At 46.7% G+C, this 11,118-nt stretch overlaps 1 protein-coding gene across 2 annotated transcripts in view; it reads left to right on the top strand.

Annotated features, from left to right (window-relative positions):
* Positions 1-2,475: 2,475 nt before the first annotated feature.
* The window catches only part of atosb (atos homolog b), a 42,894-nt gene continuing 34,251 nt past the window's right edge, over positions 2,476-11,118 (top strand). For both annotated transcript variants that reach the window (XM_080004522.1, XM_080004521.1), the window contains exon 1: positions 2,476-2,810. The gene's annotated coding sequence lies outside the window, so the exon portion shown is untranslated. The remainder of the gene's footprint in view (positions 2,811-11,118) is intronic.

Here is an 11,118-nt window from a genome sequence, read left to right as displayed (position 1 = left end):
GGGGGGGTTTCACACATGTTTCGCTCAATTATTGTTTTTTGATTTTGGTGTCTTACCTTCATCAAATACTTAATATAGTGTCAACTATTACAACATAAGGCAAAACTTGCAAGCGAGGAAAAAACAGGACCTTCATGCTTGGAGTGGGAAGGAATTTAATCTGTAAATAAGTAACTTTCCGACTAATGGAGAGACGTGGCCCAAGGTGGAATGTCCCTTTAAATACACCAAAGTGAATGGGGGGGAAACAGCAAAAGGGCTGTGACTTCATGACTTGGCTTGACTTGGTAGAAAGGTCAGGTGCAGGTAGAACTGTTAAGTGAATCTGTTTTTTTCTGCTCTTCATTCTATTTCCCCAAGTAAAATGTATCGCTTCGTGCCCCGTCTACCTGTAGGCCCTGTAGGCCCTGCCCTGGCTCTGGCCTTCCCCCCTCCTGCCCTTTAAGTTAAACTTAACCATCTCTAATCCTAACCCTAGGAGCGGGTGGTTGCCCCGGTCCCCCCCAGGATCCGGGCAAAGTTTGCAGTCGATGGGACCAGCGGTGGCATGGGGTTAGGGTTTGACTTCATACCAAAATGTAATCATCTCTAACCCAATATTTTATTGACTATTGTGGTTTCGGAACAGTGGGCCGTCTCGATAGTCAGATTGGCTGCCAAATGCGTAATGAACAAGGCACTGGCTGTTGCAAAGGACCCAAAGTAGAAAGGAGAAGGACCTCTGTGTGTAGTCTGGAGGAGCCATTTTGCCAAATCAAGCATGCATTCATTTTCAGCTGCAGACAGAATGTTTCCGCCTGAACCTCCAGAGGGAGGTTTTCCTCAGTACCAGGCCTCAGTGTGCTGTGGCTGCAGGCTGCTGCAGACTGATGGGCTGTGGGCCTCCATGCAGCGGCAGCAGATGCAGCGGCAGCAGCAGCAGCTGCAGCGGCTATTCTTAGCTCCATGACAACATGGCTCTGGATTCTCTCTGTCCTGTTGTGACACGGATTTCATCATAGAATAAAGCATGGCATCATCGAGCATTGTGATTGGGTTGTATTCATCAAATATGAAGTAATACAGTTATGGGATGGTAGCTCAGGAGATAGAGCTGGTGGTCTAGTGATCTAAAGGTTGCTGGTTGGATCCCAGGCTCCTCCTGCTAGCATGCTGTAGTGTCCTTGAGCAAGACACTTAACCCCTCATTGCTCCTGATGGCTGCGTCCGTCAGTATTCAAATAATTTGTAGGTCGCTTTGGATAAAAGCGTCTGCTAAATGTAAAACCTTCAGTATGAATGGGGCTAGCACGTGTCTAATGAGCGTCGCCTGGCTCTGCCGGCCATACAGCCACGGCCATCCAGGCTATTCTCATTTGTAGCTCCACGTTGGTGGAAGGAGCTGCCAAAAACGACCAGAGCGGGGACCTCCCTCTCTGTCTTTAAGAAGCACCTGAAGACCCAGCTCTTCAGTGAGCACCTCCTGTCCTAACCTACAACTACTCAGCACCACCGAGCAGTGTTTATTGTTACGCTAATGTTGTCGTTACACTAATCTCTGTCGCAATGTAGCTTGAATGTTATTCTCCCTCGTAAGTCGCTTTGGATAAAAGCGTCTGTTAAATGACTCAATGTGAATGTAATGATTATCACTATTATGACTATTATAGTTATTATCGTTGTTATTACTTGTATTGTTGTCATTGTTATTATTGTCATGATGATGATGATGATGGTGATGATGGTGATGATGATGATGATGATGATGGTGATGATGATGATGGTGATGATGATGATGATGATGATGGTGATGATGATGATGATGATGATGGTGATGATGATGATGATGGTGGTGATGATGATGATGATGATGATGGTGATGATGATGATGATGGTGATGATGATGATGATGGTGGTGATGATGATGATGGTGATGATGGTGATGGTGATGATGATGGTGGTGATGATGATGATGATGATGATGATGGTGATGATGATGATGGTGATGATGATGGTGGTGATGATGATGATGATAATGATGATGATGATGATGGTGATGATGATGGTGGTGATGATGATGATGATAATGATGATGATGATGATGGTGATGATGATGGTGATGATGGTGATGATGATGATGATGATGATGATGATGATGGGAGCCCTCCTGACAGTTCATCTTCCCTTCGGACCGGAGTGGGCGGAGCGTAAAAGCACGTGTACTGGGCGTGGCCCGGGCCAACGCCCCGGCCAATCGCGTCCGCGCGACATTCAACGCATCCGTCGGGCTTCCGGGAGGGGGCGCGGCGGCGGGCCGCGATTGGCCGGCGGCGGCGGGGGAGCCGACCAACCGCTTAAATGACAGCGACTCAGCTGTGCGCTAAGTCCCGCCTCCCCCACCCCGGAAACGCCGCTCCCTTAAAGGGGCAGCGGCGCGTCGGCGCTGAGCAGCGGCCGGAGACAACAAGGAAGACGCAGAGCAGCGGAGCCCGAGAGGCGGAGGCGGAGGGACGCGCACCGGAGAAGACCTGACCCAGCCACACGCCGCCTTTACCCCCCCCCCACCTCCCCGCTCCGACGGTGTCATTCGGCGTCGACGCCGCCGCCGGACAGTCGGCGCCCTTCGGTCGCGTTCGCCCGTTCCCCGCGCCGTCGTTCCCGTCGCCGAGCTGGATCGAGGCGACTCGGACGGAGGATATTAAACAAAAAAAAAAAAAAAAAGGCCCCGCGTCCTAGACCCGGAGGAAGGCGTCTTCTGTACCCGCCGGGTACTCCCCAATCATCACACCCACCCCCCCGAAAACCCAGCCCCCTTCTCCCGTCTCCTTGTGGTGAGTATACGCCGAAGCCCCCCCCCCCCCCCCCCCCCGTCCGCCGGGTCCGCTCCTGTGTCGCGTATTCAACGTTGTTTATTCGTCACATACGTCACACAGGTGCGGTGCAGCAGGGGCCAAACTACAAAGACTGTGCAAAACAAAGTAGGTTAACAATAATATCTACTAAAAAAACAAACAACCCAGACAAAATAACCTCAATAAATCATCTAAATGTAAAACAAAACAAAAGAGATAAATATATATATTAAAAACACAATGAGCACAACACTGAGGACATCAGCTCCAGCTGGTTTCACACCGGTTCCCTGTGTCGCCGCTTGAAACGCCGCGGTCGGGGCCCCCTTTTCGCCAAGATCTCTCTGGCGGAATTCGGGCGATTAATCGGTGGAATTCAGCTGATGACGAGGCAGCACGTCTTGCAGGGTGCAGGGGGGGGGGCGTTCCCCTGCTTTGTCTGCCTTCCACGCTCCGTGCGTGCGCGGTCTGCAGCACAAAGTGATCGAGATTGGGCCCCAGCGAGTCGGCCGAGCGGCGATCCGGCCGCTAAATGGACGCGTTTGGGGAGCGTCAACTGTGCATTTTATTTGTCCCGTTGCAGAAGTGCTTGGGGGGGGGGGGGGGTTGTGTTGCATTGCGTGGCATTGCGTGTGCAGGAGGGAGGGATCAACACCGCATGAGCATGAATCTTTGTGAATGTATCACACTGGCAGCCCTGACATCACACTGGCTTTTATTGTTCTCCTGGACCTGCCTATTGCGTTGCTTTGCGTTGCATTGCAGCATGAAATGACGGGTTCAACCTGAATCTGGTTGCTACTGTTGTGTTAGTTGCGCCTAATGTCTGTACAATGCATCAACCCTTACCAAGGCAAATCCATTTTCATATGAAAACGCGCTTGGCCAAATGAACAGATTCCGATGCCTTTCAGGGCGTAATTCTCTCTGATGCTCCCTTTTCCCCCTGCACAAACGCTCTCTGCTCCCTTTGTCCTCACAAGCAGGACATGATGGCATTGCATCGACGTACACGTTAGACACACGTGTATGCACACAAAACACAGGCGGGCACACTACACACAGTACACGTGCGTGCACTAATCCACTGCTGGCTTGGAATGTATGCAATCATATGATTACAAACACACACACACACACACACACACACACACACAGACACTCGCACACCCGTAGAGATAGTGGTTTCTGCTGGATAAAGCTGCAGGACTACATTCTTATCTCTTTGGCTTGCCCTTACATTACCCCCCACTCCCTTTAAAAAAAAAATAAAAAAAAAATTAAGCTTTGTCCTCAGCTGAGCGTGACGTCATTCAGAACTGCTCTGTAACCAAAAGAGCAACACCCAAGGCAAGGTCCCTGCTGATAAACCATCGCAGGCTCCTGTCCCGGGTCCTGGCCCGCTACTCTGCAATGTGGCAGAATTCATTATCAAGATGCTTACAGATTACACATGATTGTTTATCCCAATAGCTGCTTATCATAAATAACAATAATGATATTAAACATTGTTTACAGATTGAAACAAATATACAAAATGCTGTTTGAGGCGTTTTGTATGTTTTGACATTGACTAATGATGATGCCAAGCTATAATATGAAATTATTCCCCAGCCTGGCTTTCAACTGAGCATTTCTGCTCCAATGGCATCTGTCAAGGGGTGGGATATATTAGGCAGCAAGTGAACAGTCAGTTCTTGAAGTTGATGTATGTTGAGAGGTCTTGTGGAGTCCATGCCTCCACGGGTCAGAGCTGTTTTGGCGGAACGAGGTGGAGCTACACAATATTAGTGGTTATTAATGGTGGTTTTAATGTTGTGGCTGATCGGTGTATGTCATAAATGTTACCTAGGTATGGGTGTATAAGAAGTCAGTGAAGTATAATAGTTGTGCTTATCATTCAAGTAATTATGATACAAACTGTGTGAGGTTACTGAGTATTTTTGTACTCCCAGTGTGAGGACATCTGCACAACAGTGATCATTAAAATAGGTGAAGAGAGATGTCCGCAGCCCAAATGAATTCCTTTCGGACTTGTGACATTGTCACTGGTCACTGGTCGACCAGTGGTCTAGTAGGCTTGATATCAGTATCGATGGACGAGCCTGTGTGTAACACTGACCTCCAGATGGCTCCCCTTGCGTGACCGTTTGTCCTCCATGACTCAGTGTCCAGGGTATTGCACCAAATTTGACGTAGCTTAGGTGATGCATTCACTGCGTAGGTCCGTATATGGAACCAACTCTTACATGTGTGTGTCTATATTTAAAACACTCATCCCATAACGTCGCTGTAATAGTGTGCGGCTTATCTTCATTTCGCAGCGCTTGGGCCTCCATGGCCTCGGCTTATCTCATCTATTCATCCATTGCGTAGCGCTTCATTCTCTGGGAGTTGTTTGGTGTCCTCTTGTGATGTAACCCACCGAGTCACACATCCACCCACTGGGAATCCTGATGCACGTGGAACATCGTCGATTCTACCCGATGAGATGATGTCGCGAAGGATTTGGGCTTCCACGCTCTCCCTGGGTCGCTCGGTAGCACGCGGTGCCAAAGCTATTTCTGCCACCGGCGCCTCTAAATGCCAACAATGTAAGCTGTCCTCTCTTGGTACCCTGATGCGGCCGGATAGAATTTATCATTTCATCGAATGGCCTACGACACACCCAGCGGAGGCGGACCAGTGTTAATTTTGTGGCCAAGGTTTCCAATGTCAGGGGAGAGCAGTCACTCTAGAAGCCGGCAGCCATCGTGTGTGTGTGTGTGTGTGTGTGTGTGTGTGTGTGTGTGTGTGTGTGTGTGTGTGTGTGTGTGTGTGTGTGTGTGTGTGTGTGTGTGTGTGTGTGTGTGTGTGTGTGTGTGTGTGTGTGTGTGTGTGTGCTATTAAATGATATGGGTTGATGAAGGCTTATTGTGGATTTGATATCAGAGATTACAGATGATTATGTGGGTTAAAGCCACTGCTCTATTGCTTGTGTGTGTGTGTGTGTGTGTGTCTCCTTAGAAGGAGAAGATGGCCTTGTCTCAGCAAGCGGTCTGTTCCGGGTTATGTTAAGACTTAGAATCCCTTAAGGGTTATTCAAATGTAGAGATAAGGGTTGATGTCAGTTGTGAGGACAGTCGAGTTGAGGTTACAGATGCCAGGATTAGGAAACGTGTGTGTGTGTGTGTGTGTGTGTGTGTGTGTGTGTGTGTGTGTGTGTGTGTGTGTGTGTGTGTGTGTGTGTGTGTGTGTGTGTGTGTGTGTGTGTGTGTGTGTGTGTGTGTGTGTGTGTGTGTGAATACCTGCATAACAACCACAGAACTCTGGGCGTGGTGATGAGGCGGCGGCGACAGGGAGGGGAGGAACTCGTAGGAGCTGGAGCGGCATCTCACAGTCGCTGCTTAGGTGATTGACAGGATCCTGGGCCACAGCGACGCGCGGCGGAGTCGGACGAGTCATTACTTACGCCAGGGAGCTCCGCTCCGCTCAGCGCCAGGCCTGGAGTTTGAAATGTGTGAAATCAATTTTTACGGTTTTGTTGATGTTTTCCCCCCAGTTGAAGTGTGGTATTGGACTGATGTTAGGCTATAATGTTCCACATTTTTGCTGAAATTCTCTTAAACCTTTGAGTCCTAACATGAGCGCGGTTCCCACAACAAACTCAAACTGAATAGTAAACATTTACTACTGGTGTTTTAGAATATTATTTGCTTTATTGGGGATAAAAGCTGCTACTCGCAGGAAGAGAGATTTAACATCAGGAGGCCAGAAATGGGGGGGGGGGGGAGAATAAGGAATGAATTCACTGTGTTCATTTAATTTAATCCTACAGCTTGACTGAGAGACATCAGAATTCTGATTTTAAAAATGAATTGTATTTGGATATCACAATCCCTGTTGAATTAATTTTATATTCACGTCAAAATCCCACTTTCTTTTGTTTAAATGGTAAGAATGTGCGTTAGTTAGGTTGTGTGTGTCTGTGTGTGTGTGTCTTATCTAATAGCAGAATGTTCCCAGCTCTTTAAATAGCACTGGTGGAGCCTTCAGTGATACTATGATAACCCTCAAACTCTCTCTCTTTCTGCCCTCGTCACCACACACATACACAGACACACACACACACACACACACACACACACACACACACACACACACAGGCACACAGACACAGGCGTGGATTGTCTGCAAGCTATTGCCGATGCAATGTTGTTATTGAACAAGTCTCCTGGTTGATAGAGATATCAACTCAAATAAAACTAACAGTAGTTCTCCAAGCAGCACATTGTGTAAGAATGTCATTGAGTCATACACTTAAGTACTCAACAGTCAAATCCATTTTAATATATTGTTAAAAAAAATTTGTGAAGTGAATTTGGTTTGAGTGGCTTCAAGCTATGGCGTTTGGATTTTTTAAAATTGGGCCAATGGTAGAAATGTTGACAACAGCCAGGATTATACTGCTCTGTGCTAGAACAGCATGAAGGACAATACTTCCTTTTAAACTTTCCCTTTAAAATACTTAAGCGTTGCCAATTCACTTAGAAAGAACGACCGTCTCCTGCTGACAGCGAGGTTTTCAGGGAGCTGGAAATCTCAATTGATCATAGAAATGTGACGTTTTCGGCCGCACCCAGTATTCCTGAACGCTGTCTGCGTGTTGTGAAACACTGTTTAAAGCTCCGCTTTATGAGCTGGATTAAATCATCTCGATGAGTTGTAAATCACCTCATGGCTTTACACCGCGTTCCAAATTATTATACAAATGATATTTTTCTCTGATTTTCCTAAATAGTCGATGCATATGACAGTCAGTATAATTTTCAAGTCATCAACCATTATGCTATAATTTGAATGTTATTGAACAAACCTCCCAATGATTATTTTTTACAAAAATAACTAAAAATTTACTGTTCCAAATTATTATGCACAACAAAATTTCAAAACATTTCAAAGGTTGTAAAGAACTGAAAATGGTCATTTGTTGAATGTGCAACATTAGGAGTCATATTTACTGAAATCAAAAGCTATTTCAATCAAAAACATCTTAACAGGCCAAGTTACACATGAACATAGGAGCCTTCTTTGATATCACCTTCACAATTCTTGCTTCATTCTTGCATTGAGCCTTTTACCCTCCTCTGGGGGCATCTCCGTTACACAGCCGAGTGGTTTAAAAAAAAAAATAATAATAAATAAACAAATAAATAAAATACCCAAATGTGGACCCATTTGGCCACCTCTGACACAACCAGACGAGGCAGGTAAGTGCGTATTTTTGGAGCTTGCATATTTGAGAGTCTATTGGTGTGACAGGGATGGGGTACAGCTGAGTGGCGGCTCGACGTCAGTGATACTGGCGTGTGTGCGTGTGCGCAGTCGCTGGAGCCTCTGTTTTGTAGCCCGAGGCCAATTCCTCCGCTGCAGGTCCTCCGGTTTCAGGAAAAGGGCCAGAAGGTGGTTGATGCCAGCATGACATCAATTAAACCCTTACAGCAGGAACAAAAAAAAAAAAAAAAAAGGATTTTTCCCATAGATGGATGTGCTGCACAAGCCTTCTTCGCCTACCTGCTCCGTTTTCCACCGACGGGGGGACAACCCAAAACAAAACACGCTTCGTAGATGGATGCGGAATTCAGAGGCCGTCCCTCCTTTCCCCTTCCTATATTTATCTCTTTGTTTACCTCTCCGGACCGGCATAGTTCCGGAGCGTGCAGCGGACTAACATGTGGACATCACAGAAAGTCAAGAAGGGAGGGGGGAGTGCAGCGCCTGCTGAATAAATCAGTACAGTCTGACGTTACACCTTGAACAGACGCCATCGATACACGTGTGTGTGTGTGTGTGTGTGTGTGTGTGTGTGTGTGTGTGTGTGCACACAAAGCCATAGATAGCTGAAGGCTGTTCTCTTCCCCAGTGACATGATATTCAAGTGGTTCTTTGGCCTTTTTTTAACTTGAGAGAGGATCACAACAAGGCAATGCCGCGCTGCAAATTAATAACCACGAGATTAATCCGATGCGGCGTGGACGTCTTTGTAGAACATTCGGTTGTTTGCGTTTATTGCCTCGGTGTAGGCCCACGCACCGCTTCTTGTTCCCGGCCATAACCTTAGTCGAGAACCATGGCGTATAAAGTAGTGGAGTAATTACGACCAGAGTGTGGCTCTTCAGTGGTCCTGATCCTGAAGTGTACTGCTTAACTAGCTCCATGTCTCCAGCCTGTTATCCATTCTGTTTATTCTGCCCGTGGATGTGGCTTAATAGCCGAGCTTCGCATAGATGCCAAATATGTATGTAAGACCTTGAAAGGCAGATGTATCCCCAAGCACTAAATGGGTCACAGCAGATCTTATCAAACCAAGGTCTCTCTCGCTGGCTCGCTCGCTCGCTCTCTCTTGCTCTCGCTCGCCCTCTCTCTGTTGTTCTCTCACCTCGTCTCTTTCGGTTCAGTTGAGTTTTATTGCCATAATGTTTGGATTAAATAACACAAATCATGAATGTAAGCACAAAAGGCTGCATAAGATGAGGAAGTGAATACCTCAGCCCAATTATAGTCATGTACAGTAAATCACACAAGTGACCTTGCTTCCCGGAGCGTTGGGGGCGAGGAGTTCAGATGGAATTCCCTGAAATGAATAAACACCTCCAAAAACCACCCTGAGGCATGGACAGACCAAACGGCCTGCAGAGATGACCATTAGAACTGAATGGAAAGCTGAACGAGAAACTCGGTGTGTGTGTGTGTGTGTGTGTGTGTGTGTGTGTGTGTGTGTGTGTGTGTGTGTGTGTGTGTGTGTGTGTGTGTGTGTGTGTGTGTGTGTGTGTGTGTGTGTGTGTGTGTGTGTGTGTGTGTGTGATATATATATTCACCCTCGCCAATCTGTGTGTGTGTGGTAAACTATAGGTTTTCTGGTGCCTTTAAGTTCCGTGTAGTAAGCCTTCATTGAAGCAGGTGTTGATATCTTGTAAATTAATTTACAGCTCAGCAAGAGAATATTGAACTGCATTCTGTCGTCATAGGGGCCTGAGAAATCCAACGAGCAATTTTCATGTCTGAGAGCATAGCTCTGTTGTACAACAAAATAGAATTGAAAATGCGCAACAAACCTGCATATTCCTCAAATGATCTGCATTCATATGTGGGCCTAGTTGAACAGGCCTCGGATAGAGGAGGAGCGAGACAAAAGAGTGAACTCAGTAAAATAGAGCGAGTGAGAGAGTTAAGAAATGGGGAGTAAAAAAAAACTGGTTAATTTTGAGTGAGTTTGGGCGAAATAGACGTACAGTGAGCGTTTTTATTTCCTGTTCTGTGTGAGTAGGCAGCATATTTCTCTGGAACATTCCATCCTCTGGCCTGTCACCAGGACTCACGGTACTACACAGTCCTCCCAGTATCTCTCTCTCTCTCGCTCTCTCTCTCGCCCTCGCCATCTAACTCTTTTTCTCCCTTCTAGTATCTCTCTCCCTTTCTCTCTCTCTCTCTCCTATATTTTCCCAGACTTGACTTATCTTTTCCATGTTCTTCAGCCACTCGTTTCAACATATTTGATATTCTCGGCACGTGAGAGAGGAGGAGAGATTTGTTGAAATGGAGCATTCATGGATGGATGGATGGATGCACAGTGGGTGGTAGGGGTGTGATTAGATGAGTTGGTAGGAAATGGAAAGCATACAAGGATTAACTTTACTTAAAAAGACATTGCTAATTTGTGTGAATCACTGGAGGAGAAAATACGCACACACACACACACACTCACACACAGGATTTCTTTGGCTGTTGCTGTGTGAAGGTAAAACTTGAACAGACTTGCTGCTGTTTTCAGCTTCACAAGCTTATAAAACCTGACACACATCCATACAAAGACACACACACACACACGCGCACACACACGCACACGCGCGGGCGCACACTCATGCACGTAAGCGGTCAAATGTGCCACTCCGAAAAGGTTGATTCCTTACCATTATCACCTTTGTCGGGAATGTTGTGGCGCTACAGTACATCCAGGAAGGGACCGTAAAGTGCTTACACACTTTGAAGTCCTTTTCTTTGGCAGATTGTGCCGTGCCGTAAAAATCCAAACAGTTTCACGGTTAACTGTTGAATTCCTGACATGTATATTATCAAATCACCATCTGTTTGTTGCATGTGATCCGCTATGTTTATGTTTGTGTCCACGCGGCTCTGAGCTAAACTGGAGAATATGAGCGACTGGGTCTTGGCAGCTGCTCGCCCTGAGGAAGTATGTCAAGATTTCAGGCTAAAGCGGCCAACTCGCTCACACCCTCGAGTGATGGCT

This window comes from Zeus faber (genome assembly GCF_960531495.2).
Source record: "Zeus faber genome assembly, chromosome: 7".
Taxonomy (NCBI): Eukaryota; Metazoa; Chordata; class Actinopteri; order Zeiformes; family Zeidae; genus Zeus; species Zeus faber.
Note: the sequence above shows the minus strand (reverse complement) of the source record. Positions and strands in the feature narration are given on the sequence as shown.